This window comes from Oxyura jamaicensis, chromosome 1 (assembly GCF_011077185.1).
Source record: "Oxyura jamaicensis isolate SHBP4307 breed ruddy duck chromosome 1, BPBGC_Ojam_1.0, whole genome shotgun sequence".
In the NCBI taxonomy this organism is placed as follows: domain Eukaryota; kingdom Metazoa; phylum Chordata; class Aves; order Anseriformes; family Anatidae; genus Oxyura; species Oxyura jamaicensis.
Window position 1 is genome coordinate 174424202 of NC_048893.1, and position 11765 is coordinate 174435966.

The following is an 11765-nucleotide window of genomic DNA, read 5'->3' on the forward strand; positions in this document are numbered from 1 at the left end:
AGCAGAAAGGAAATTGCTTCTAAAGGACACGGTAATAAACGTGTCCTGTATATCACTTTCAGTGGGTTGTGTTTATTATTAACCTGGAGAAGCCTCGAGCCCAGACGTGGGAGCATGGCAGGCGGGTTTCCCTGGGAGCACAGCCCCAGACCACACTTTATTGCCCCATGTCTGTGCCACAGGAGCCAGCCCCTGTGGCAGACCTCATTAGCCCAGCCAGGGAGCTGGGAAGCCTACTGCTGCCCACATTTCTCTGCAAGGAGCTCCCTGACGTTTTCCCCTTTGCTAATTTCCACTAATGGATGATCCAGCTAATTTTAATTAAACCACTATATACTGGGAATAACTCCTTTGGCTTCACGTTAATGCCAGCTAATAGAGAAAATCTGCTTTGCAGAGCCTCATCCTTGGAAGTTGTCAGCTTCAGTCATTCAGCTGAACTCCAGCACCTGGGGAGATCAGCCTTAGGACTGTGGCTTGACGTTGAGTCTCATGCCAGGACTGGTGCCAGTGGGTCTGTTGCCAGTGGGTGAGAAATTCTTAGGAAAAGTCTCATCAATTTCTGTGTAATCAAGATTTCGCATTTACCTCTAACGCCTGTATGCATTCAGGCCAGGTTTGCTATCCTGCTTTTTGATCACTCCCAAGGTGTGAATAAAATTAAATCTGTTAAACAAGTAGCTGCTTAACCCGGGTTTACTTCTACTTTGCATAAGTGGAGTGGCTAAAAGCAGCTAGCAGGTAGGATAAATATGGAAGAAGCTTGCCCAGACATTTCTAAAGAAGTGGCTTGGGCACTGAGCTGTGTGTTGGGCTTCCTTTGTTTTTAACAAAACCTGCACTAGCACTGCTGAGAGGTGTGAAAGTGGGGCAGATGCACCTGAGACCCCCTGGATTTGGAACTGGGGGGAGGTAGAAACAACCTCTACGCGATGTGTGCTGGGACACCCACATCATTCCCTGGGGCCATCCCAGGACACAGGAACATCGCTGGTGTAGGTGGGACACTCAGATCACCTGGTTTGGGGTCCACTGGGTGAAGAAAATGATGTTCTGGTGGTGGCCAGTTTAGTTTTCCATGGCCAGTCCCTGGGATGAACCAAAGAAAGCACACACATAATTCACAGCTCTTTCCTTTTCTCCAACGAGGTTCACTTCTCAGGGCACATATTTTAAAAGAAGCACTTTGACCCTTGTATTTTCAGGAAATTAAAAAGGTAAAATCCGCCCCCCAGAACTGTTTTTTTCTTAATTTAAGATAACAAGCCCCATCAAGATAGCAGTTGTTCTCGTGTTTGACTACGGCCTCTGCTCATTATGTGTGTGTGTATCATCGTTATCAGTAATCTCCTCGGAGCTTTACACTGGCACAAAATTATGACATTCCCTGCTCCCGGGGCTTGCTATATCAAACACAAACAAGTGATCAGGAAGAACTGTAACTACTGAGCCGCTGATCCGAGCCAACCTTTGATCTGTGGCTGGAGATGGGATGAAACAAAAGGTGGCTTGTCAGGTTGTCAGGACCCTGAGTTTAATATGATCCATCAGACAAACTGGGTATTTCGGCTGGGGCACAATCCATGCACATTCTTTCGAGGATGCTAGGACTTTTTCCTTGGTTTGGGATTTTTTTTTCCCCACACATGGCATTGGTTTGAAAGCATTTAAGTGGTGATTATCCCTTATTTTCCTACTTTATTGGCAACGGTGAAATGTGGGGATAAACAGAATATATGCAATGGTGCAAAAGAATAAAAACACATTTCTGAGTTAAGAAAATGAGCTGTGGAGCAAAGACCACAGTGTGATTACACAAGCTTATTCACTGATGGAAATAAGTGCTGTGGCAGGCAATTATTTCCAGATCTTACCATGCAAGAAAGGCAAACTGTTTGCTGGATAGCATTCATGAGGGTCAGATGATGGAGGGAAAGGCCAGGAAGACAAGAAGGAAAGCTTTCACATCCCTTTTTGCAAGCTGTCACATGAAAGAAATGCCTGCAGTAACACTCACTGAATGTGAACAGGGGGGTGTTTGCAAACTGCCAAAATGTCCCTCACAGGGGCAGCGAGAGGAGGGAGAAGAAAATGATCATTAAGTGAAACAATAAGAGAATTGTTGCCATTTCATGTTATTTTCGTCGTCCGGAGCTGAGCGAAGAGAAACAAGCCGTGTTTGTCCGGTATGTGCTACGTGAAGAGAAGTCGGATGCCATTAGAGGTGCTGCACAGGCTTCTCGTGCCGAGTCCATAAAGGCCTGAGCCCCATCCCAACCACAACATCACCTGGGCTTCTTCAGAAGCCACGCTGGTCCCAGCAGCACATGTGCATATGTGTGCCTGTAGACTCCTGACAAGCTGTGTTTTCAGCCATTTGCTATTCAGCCCTGTCAGCCTTAGGACCCCCGGTTAGATGAAGGGCAAAGATCGGCCCCTTGGAAGGCCCAGAGGTGCCCCTCTCTCCCTTTGGCTCCAGAGGGGACTTAGAGCTCATGTTCTCCCGCTGAAGGCACCTGAGGGAGGTGTTCAAAGCCAGGCGGGGTGGCTCTGGACCTGCAGGCACATCTACAGCTGTCTCAAGGCTTGGCCCATGGTCCCAGCAGCTCCTGAGCTGCTCAGGATGAGGTCACACTGCAGAGATCTCCTCAGGATCACAGCCATCCAGGCATAAATAAGAAAGTGGGTCCTGCTACGTACAGATAATGGGCTGAAAAACGGGAAATGGAGGTCAGGAGTAAACAGCTGGTTCTCACCAGGGAGGTGTGATGGCAGGGATCTTCCACGGGGTCTGCACAGCACCCTCGGCTGCTGGGCATCTTCCTAAGTGGCCTGGGGAAAGGGTGAGGGGTGAGGATGCAGAACCTGCTGCTGATAAGAAGTTATCTGAGGGCAAGGACACACTGTGGGAACTGCAAGTGGTCAGCGAAAGGGCAGGTGAAATGCAACAGATAACTGTAAAATTGGGGTCTGGGTGGGTGGGGAGTCCTAGTTCATGTGGGCTCTGCACAGGCCGATGACGGTCAAGAAGCAGGTCCTGTGTTTGGTGTCCACCAAACATGAGGCTCAGGGCTCAGCAGCAGCCACAAAAGCGAAGTCAGATGCTAGGAGCCTGCAGGAAAGGAGCCCGGAGGCTGGCAGATTGATTTTTAAAGCCCTTCGCAATAGGCTTATTGCCTACTCATGGGGCCCTGGAATAAGCAGTGCCCATCAGAGGGTGGTGATGTGCCACGAGACGGACGAGATGAAATATAAAATAAAAATTAAAATTAAATAAAATACCATAACATAAAATAATGTAAAATAACATAAAATAACATGACATAAATAGCCAGGGTTATTATAATAAAAATAAATACCGCAGTCCCTGGGGGACACCTGCAGGCATGCTCTCCTGCAGCCGGAGCAGGGAAGGTGTCTCAGCTCGATACCTTCTCCCTGGCACCTGCTTTGAAAGGGAGGGAAAAAGCTGTTTGTTCTCTGCAAAGTGTACATCTGCCCCAGCGAAACCTGCAGAGGAAGTGTCAGACCCCACCCTGGAAAAAAAAAAAATAATAAAATAAAATTAAAAAAAAGGCACATAAGTGTGTATGTCTTTCTATGTATTTACATATACACACACCCCGTGTCTGTTTTTCTCCTGCTGCTCATTGAAGCCATGGGCAAGGCAGAGGAGCTCACAAGGACAAGCATGTGGGTGCTGTCCCCTGGGGGCTACTCGAGCAAAGCCCCCCAGCAGCAGGGTTTCTCCCCAGCGACCTTTGGCCACCATCTAGCTTCCCTGTTGTATCGCCCTCACGGCTCCGGGGATGACCTGAAATGCTCCTCTAAAGGGAAATACACTGCAGCTCTTGATGTTTTCCAGCCCGTGGCGTTTGTTTTCCTTCCACAAAATGCAAGTCAAAAATCCAAATGCTGTAAACCCATTGGAAATGCAGTGTTCCTGCATCCCACCACCCTTCTGATAACAAAACCTGAGGGTGCTTTTTTTTTTTTTTTTTTTTTTTCCTTTTCATGTTGGCTTTAAATGGAATGAATCTTGTTTTTCTCCTTTGCTCCTGCCTCTTGCTGATGTGCAAAGCAGCGTTTCTGCTCTGAGCATCTGGGACTAATAGCAGGAGTCATCCCCAGCGGCACAAAGGTTTCCTTTTTTTGTCACCTTTGTGCCTCCTCTGCCTGCTGTCCCGTCGGGTCAAAGGGGGCTGCTGAATGTCACCCCGTGCCGTGGTCCAGGGGTGTGGCAGGGACCTGCCCCGGGAGCCCCGTCCCTGGGGGGAGATGGAGGGGAGAAAAAGTAGGGGCTAGCATCACCCAAAGGAAAAATGGAAAGAAAGGGGAAAAAAAGGGAAGCCAGACTAGGAATTCTGTTACTCTTTAGACACAGGGGGAAAGGAGGCAGCCTCTTACGTAGCCTTTAAGTCCAACGGGTATCAGTTTATGAAAGCTGCTAGCTCAGTCCTGGCAGCATCTGCATTTACAGAACATTTGTGCTTTGTTTTTATTTCTGTGGAGTTGTAACTGTTATACTAATTATGTTAATTCATGCCAAATACATTAATTCTTGATTAATATTAATTCTTAACTAATATTTAATAAAGTATTGGAAACTTTAAATATATACTGAACAATACCAAAAAGTATTGGTAGTTAATGCTTCCTTATTGTTTTCAATCTTCAACCTGCTCTGTGAGTACCGTGCTGGTGGTACACGTGAAAATGAAAGTCCGAAATGGCCATAAATTTCTGAACTTCTCCTTTCTGTGTTCCTCCCCAGCTTCAGCACCCTGCCTTGCCCTGCTTCCTTGTATGAATTGAAATAAACTGAATAGAGGTTGCAACATCTTAGCGAAGTCCACATAAATATATTCCTGGCGCGGGCTGAAGAAAGAACGAAATTAATGGCATGTGAGGGAGGGAGGAGGGTTTAACAATTTCGCTGTTTGCTGGGAGTAGGAGTCGGCAGGAGGTGCCTGTATCGATAGTGAGTGAGGCAGCTCAGCGAGAGGAAAAAAAATATAGAAACCTCCTGGGAGAGAAACTCCACTGAACCATTGAAGCTTTCAGATCTCGGAGCATCCCCTATTGTATTTACAGCTCCTCTGTGACTAAACACTATTTTCCAATTACCATATTGTTGGTTGCTTGCTTTTTCTTCAGTTGGGCTCCTTATCCTTTCTCTGAAGCAACGTGACCGCATAGTAAACTGTTTTTGAGGAGTGTTTGCTGCTTGAGGTTAGAAGTTGAAACCACAGAGTTCCTTATCTTGTCTTTCTGCCTCTGTTTTTAAATGAGCTAGAAGGGCAGAAGAGCACTAACAACTGAAATCTCCTTTTTGCCCTCTCCCCACCCATATTTTCAAGGCCACAGGAGAAGTCCCCGGCAGGACCTAGCTGCTGGTTTAGCTGCCCGCAGACCAGGTACGAGCTTCTGAGGGGTGGGCAGGGAGGGGAGAGCAACCACCAGCCTAACATAGCTCCAAAACCTGCGCTGGTTGCTTAGCAAAAAGCTCCAGAAAACAAACAAACAAGAAAAACACTCATTTTGGTACCTTTCCATCCCAAGCTTCAACCATGTGGAAGCTTTAACTGCAGTGGGCCTCTGCTCCTGGGCAGCTGCGGGAGGGTCTCTGTCTCTGCCTCCATCTGAGACAGCTCTCGGAGCTCCACGGAGGTCCAAGGCATTTGGATGGGTGCGACAAAAATTTGCTCCTGTGGTTTGATTTTAGTTTGCACGCGTACTGCCACGTTTGGGAGAAGATGCTTCTAACTGGGATGAACTTGGCCAGCTTTCCAGGCTGCACCATATTGGCACCTACATAACCTTCCCAACATGCTCCACCTTTCAAAATCGCATTTTGAAGCACATTTTGAAGACATTTGTTTTCCGTGCAGTCCAGTAGTGGTGCTGGATACATCATGGTTTTATAGCAGAACAACTGTGCTGGCATAAATCCTTTAGCAAGTCTGTCCCTTCACTACCTCCTAGAGTTGCATGGGCTCAACAAAGCTGGGTTCTGTGCTTAGTCCTCATTTTTAACAGCTGTACTTGGTCTTCTGCGAGCTTTTTGTCTTTTTTTTTTTTGACTGTGATCCTCAACAAAGAAGAAACAGGCATACCTGATACATCATGATGACCTCCAAAGGTCCTCCCCGAGACAATCCATGCAGTCGTTCCGAGCATCCTCAGGCAGGGAGAGCAAAAGCAACCTCCCACACCACCTCCCCACACATTCATCACACCACTGGTGGAGGTGGCAGTGCCAGGGCCACCACCGTGGTCCTGCATGGACAAGTGGTACAAAATCCAGCCCAGAGCACCTGGAGCATGAAAGACGGAAAGGATGCAGGTGGAAGCGGAGCATGTTGCACCTTAAAGAAGTCAAAGGCACACAGCCACATTTCCTAAAACTCACAGCTAGGTTTTTGGGCGGGAGCTGACTCAGTTTTTCCAGCCATGAGTGATGCCTCCATCAGTGCATTGATTTCTGCACAAAAACATTTGTGGTATTGAACCCCCCGAGTGGTGTTTGCCATTTGCACTCAGCTGTCGGCGAGTTACATGGGAATTTCACATGGGAAACAGAATTACTTTCATTATCTTGAGGCCCATCTCGAAAACACAGCACTGATAATTACCTCTGTTTAGTTCTGCCTCTCAGAAAGTCAGACTTCACTCTTGAGCAAAACAGCCGGGGGGGGCTGTGTTTAGACAAAACACTTCCTACCTGTGGAAAACCTTTCTGAAGCGCAGGTCGAGCTCCATGCAGTCCCAGCCAGCTTCACCTGGGGCCCTTGCCCTTACAAATGGCCATGCTGTGGTGTCTGCAGCCAGCCCAGGACCCCAGCCACCCTCACGGGCATGTCCTGGGGCTGCGTGTGGGGATGAGGGGCACGAAGCTTATGGTACAGATGGTGAAGCCTACTGAGATGACACTGGCCGACCCCTGTGTTTTGCAGGACAAGTCACCACCTAGTTCTCATAAACTTCTTGACTTCTGTGGGTGACTTGAGAACCACCCGGCCTGCCAAAAGCTTGAAGTCTGAGTCTAACCTGATTGATTGACTTTTCCCCTGCAGTTTCAGGCCACTGCTCCTCATCTGCCCCTGGAGCAATTCCCTCCCTTTGTTTCGTTCAGCACCTGTCACTACATCTCCCATCCTCCCCCCCCTCACCTATGCCCATGGAGAGCCCTTTGTGACCCCAAAAGTTACACGTGTCAGCCTTCTGTGGGTTTGAGCCAGTTTTTGTATGTCTTTCCTCAATACCAAAGGTCACAAACACAACCTGTGTTGCTCTACAGCCTCATTAACCTCGCAGATTTACTAGTAAACTGTCTTTGCACGTTTCCAAGCAATCATCTTGTTTCCCTCAGATTTTCTCTGCAGGGCATCCTGACTCACAGCATCCCTGCTTAAGCTCCTGGGCACTCTTTTTGGGTCCAAGTAATCCAGATCTGGGGAGAGATGTCTCCTCTCTGCTGGCCATCAAGGGGATTTTGGGGGGGTGACGGGCTCAGCTGTAGCTCATTGTTAAACATCTGCAGCTAAAGCCCATACATCCCACTCAGGGTTACACTAAGGCTTGCATCGTGTCTGGGAAGGAAAGCCAGCCTGTGGAAGCACAATGCCACCACTCCGAAGGTGTCCTCATCTTCCTGGGCTGTGGTGGGCCACTGAAGCCCATCTCAACGAGCTGGGGCAGGTTGGGGAATCCAGTGGCTTCCCTCCTTCCTTTATTATTATTATTATTATTTAATTTGCTAATCCAGCTATCACAGGAAGGGAGGGATTGACAGCTCTTACAGCATGTTCTGAGTCACGGGCCGGGGAACATCTTTCTCCCAGATGCTCACAGAGAGCACGGCACACGCAGGGACCGCAGGAGCCAGGCATGTTAGCCAGACACGCTCCTATCTCAGCTTGCCTCAGGTTTGTCTGGCGCCTGGCTGGAGGCTGGGAGCACCCCTGGATGTGTCCTCCTCCCCGTGGCCCTTCTTGTCTCCTTCACAGCCCCTTTCTCTGTTTCCTGTGACGAATTCTCCTTGCTCTGCCTGCGGAAAGAAGCTGGAACGGTTTAGTTCCTGTGGTGCTTTTCTCCCTCTTCATCCCTCTCAGCAGGCTCAGATCTATTCAAATCCCCTCTATTTTCTTCCTTTCCAGCGCAGCTTCCTTCAGTCTCAGCTTTTTGGCTGATGCTGGGCTTGAAATCTGCCTTTCCTCCTCCCAGCACTTCCTCCTGTGGTAACCCTCTGCGAGCCATGGGCTCGCTTTCTGCAAAACCCTCCTTGCTCCCTGGCAAAGCCACATGTAAGGAGTCCCACGACAAAGAGGTTTCAGGCACCCTGCAGGCTGTGGGGGCAGGCTCCCAGCATCCTGGCACGCAGCAGGATGGCAGGATCAGGCCCTTGTGCAGCTCAACATCCCCCTGTGGCATCTACCTCTCCCGATGGAGAGACTGTAGGCTTTGGCACCCTTGGTTTTGAGGGCATAAATATCATCTCCTCCTCTTGGGGACTGCCCCAGCCTGACCTGGGAATGGCAGCAGCTCAACCCCTTCTGTGAGCGTTTGTTTCTGGACACTGTACACTGAGTGTGTACTCCAACACCCTTCTGTTTGACGCCAGAGCTTTCAGAAATATTATTGTTGTTACAAACGAATGCTCGTGCACAACCCTGTGACGTCTGCACCCTCTTCCCCCGGAGCTGGTGCCTGATGGTTTGAGTCAGTCCGCTGGTTCAGGACTTACTGGCACGGATCCCAGGGTACCACGGTTAATGACCTCAAGTTCATGCTCATAAACGCCACACTGGGCAGCTCTTTTGGTTTTCCTTTTTGCTCAAGAAATGTATTCACCAAATATACATTCTTGCTCATGTAGATTACATTTTTTTTAATGTTAAATGAGCCAGCTGCAAGAGTCACCCTTGTTGGACCTCATCTCTCTTTCTAAAGAAACCCCAAAGCAAGTGGACCTCATCTCCCTTCTTAAACAAACCCCAAAGCAAGTGGCTCCCAGCCCTGCTCCAGGAGCAGCCCCATGGAGACCCCGTCCGCTGCAGGCCTTCAGAAAAACACCCCGTCCCGTTTCAAAGGTGAGGAGCAACATTTCCCAACGCCTGTGGTTAAGTTCTCCCAGATCCTCTTCCAGATGCCCTGTGCGAGGACCTGCTCACTGGGCTTCAACCTAGTCACATCCGGGAAAGGCGCCCTCCAGAAATGCTCTTTCCTACCTTCACTTCGCCTTGTACCTGCCTTATATTCATGTTGTGGCATTTCATTAGTACTGTGCATTAGATAAGAATATTGTGCCGTTTTGTTTCTTTATCCTGTTTCATTTTAAAACTATTAAAACCATCTGCCACTTAGTAAACACTAACATATTTTCTTTTCTAGATCAAAGTGTCTCCTGTCTGTGTTGTAGTGGAAGTTTGACATTATTTTTTTTTACAAGACGGGCAGGAGACACTTTGATCGGGTGCCAAACTGTTTCCCTACAACAAACAGGCAACACTCTGAGCTAGAAACGATAAGATGTTATTATGCACTGTGATGATTTCATGACATGTCAGCAGTAATGTTTTTCTTTAAAAAAAAAAATCCCTAAAAAATACATAACATTCAGAATATCATTGTGAAATCCCAGATTTTTTTAAAATGAACAATTTATGAATTGAAAATGCCTTTTATATCTTCCTGCTATGTGACCGTGACTTTTTGTTAGCATTTTGACCATTTTTTTGTAATCCTTTTCAACAAATCGGTATCTTCTGTCAAAAACGCTGCATTGAAAAAATTCTGATGGAGTCGACTTAAAAAGCTTTTCCTGAAAGCCTTTTTACGCACAAAAGATTGTTGTCCCTGTCAGAGAACAAAAGGATCACCTGCTGGCTTTTTTGTCATTGCTAAATAAATTAATTGCTCCAGGATTACTTCATCAGAGTTTCCCAAACACGGCGCTTCCCACCGGGCCTCGTACACACATTCTCCTTTGATGCCACCACGCTTTCTCTCCGCAGAGAGCCCACGGCTTCGCAACAACACAAACACTGAAGCTGCACGCTGAGAAAATAAACATGCACGTTGTCGTTTCTGTCTCAATTTGCATGCTGACAAGGAAAGGGGCTCTTCCGTAGCCTTGTACATCTCGTCTGCCCCTCTGTACAGCACCAAGCACCTGGGCACAGGATTGCGCGTGAGCGTGGACATGTGGCCCCAGACATGGGAGATGCATGGGGAGCTGGTGAAGGTGACCAGCTCCTCTTCCTCCCCCAGAAAGCAGGTCTTCTCTGTGCCTGCCATTCCAGCTTTCTCTGGGGGCAGGCACAGCTGAAGAGGCTGGCTGTCCTCTGCGGGCACAGACTGGTAGCAGGAAACGTGGGCAAGGAGAGCCCGTCTTCAAACCTGCAAGCTATCTCACCCTGAAAGAGGTGGCGAGGTACAGATGCCCAAAGTTCAGTTCTCAGCTATACAACGATTGTGAGGAAACACGGGTGACTCGGTCAGAGAAGTCAGACAAAGGTTGCATCCCACTGCAGCAGTGAGGTTTTCTGTGGCAGTGGCCGTGCAAACCACCGCATCCCACACCCCAGATGCGTCATTCGAGGAACAGCACTCAACCCTTCCGAGAGAAAGTCCTTGGTTCCCCGGATAACAACATCTCCAAACATGCCTCGGAGCCAGGCTCGGGTTGAAGGCCCTGCATCCCACAGCCCAGGGTCACAAAGAGACCACAGGGAGTACTGGGCTTTGGGTGTTTCGTCACGGGAAGCCTTTGTAGCACTAAAGCCATGCTGGTGCAGCGTCAACACACGGAGCACAGCCAGCATGCAGCCCCGGCCACCACACCGGGGTTTTGTGTCAGTATGTGCAGCACAAACAGTGGCCAAATGCAGGACGCTTCACATTCGGGCCTACTTTCCTCCCCTGACGGGAGGTCGCTGTCCCCAGAATGGCTCTCCAGCATCTGCACGGCACAGGCTGCTCGAGAAACACTGGGCCCGAGCTCGTTTTCTCCCTTTTTAAGCAGGCTGTTTGGAAACAAAAGCCACAGTATTGTACACTTTGCCATTTCAATGGTAGTATTTTAATACACAATAAATCATTATTGAGAGGAAAAGGACAGAAATCCAGACCGGGAGGCTAGACGTGTGGGTTGGGTGTTGCAAACCAGCAGAAATGAGTTCACATCGGATGTCTCATTCCCTGGGGCTGCCTCAGAATTCACCACTTCCATGCTTTTCTTCCCAGAAGACTGTGTTCAGAAGTGCAGCAGCACTAGGCAAAGTTCACTTATTTTGGAAAGCTGAGAATTCAGCATTTTCTCCACTCCAAAAAGAGGACCTGCTTTCCACAGGTTGTTTGTTGTTACTGCTTGTCTTTTAGCACCTTTTCCCCTTCCTCTCCAGGCAAAAATCAGAGCACTTCCTACTGCCTGTGATGCTTCAGTACTCCATGGGGTTATTAATTAGCTCCTGCCTTTCCCCCACAGCCCTGCGTGCAGGATGACCCAGGAGACCACACAGCCCGATGTGCCCAAGGGCTTCCCTCTTCACCAAGAGAGGGAAATGACTGGGAAGAGACAGCCACAAGTCCCAGAGAGCCTGTCTCTTCCCCGGCGAAAATATTTTGAAGCTGTGGCCTAAAGAGAACAGATGCTTGACAGCAAGTCAGAAATGCCTACCAACAGACCTTGCTCTGGTACACTGAGAGTGGATGAGATCAGAATAAGACATGGAGCTGTTAGAGCATGTCCAGAAGAGCGCCAC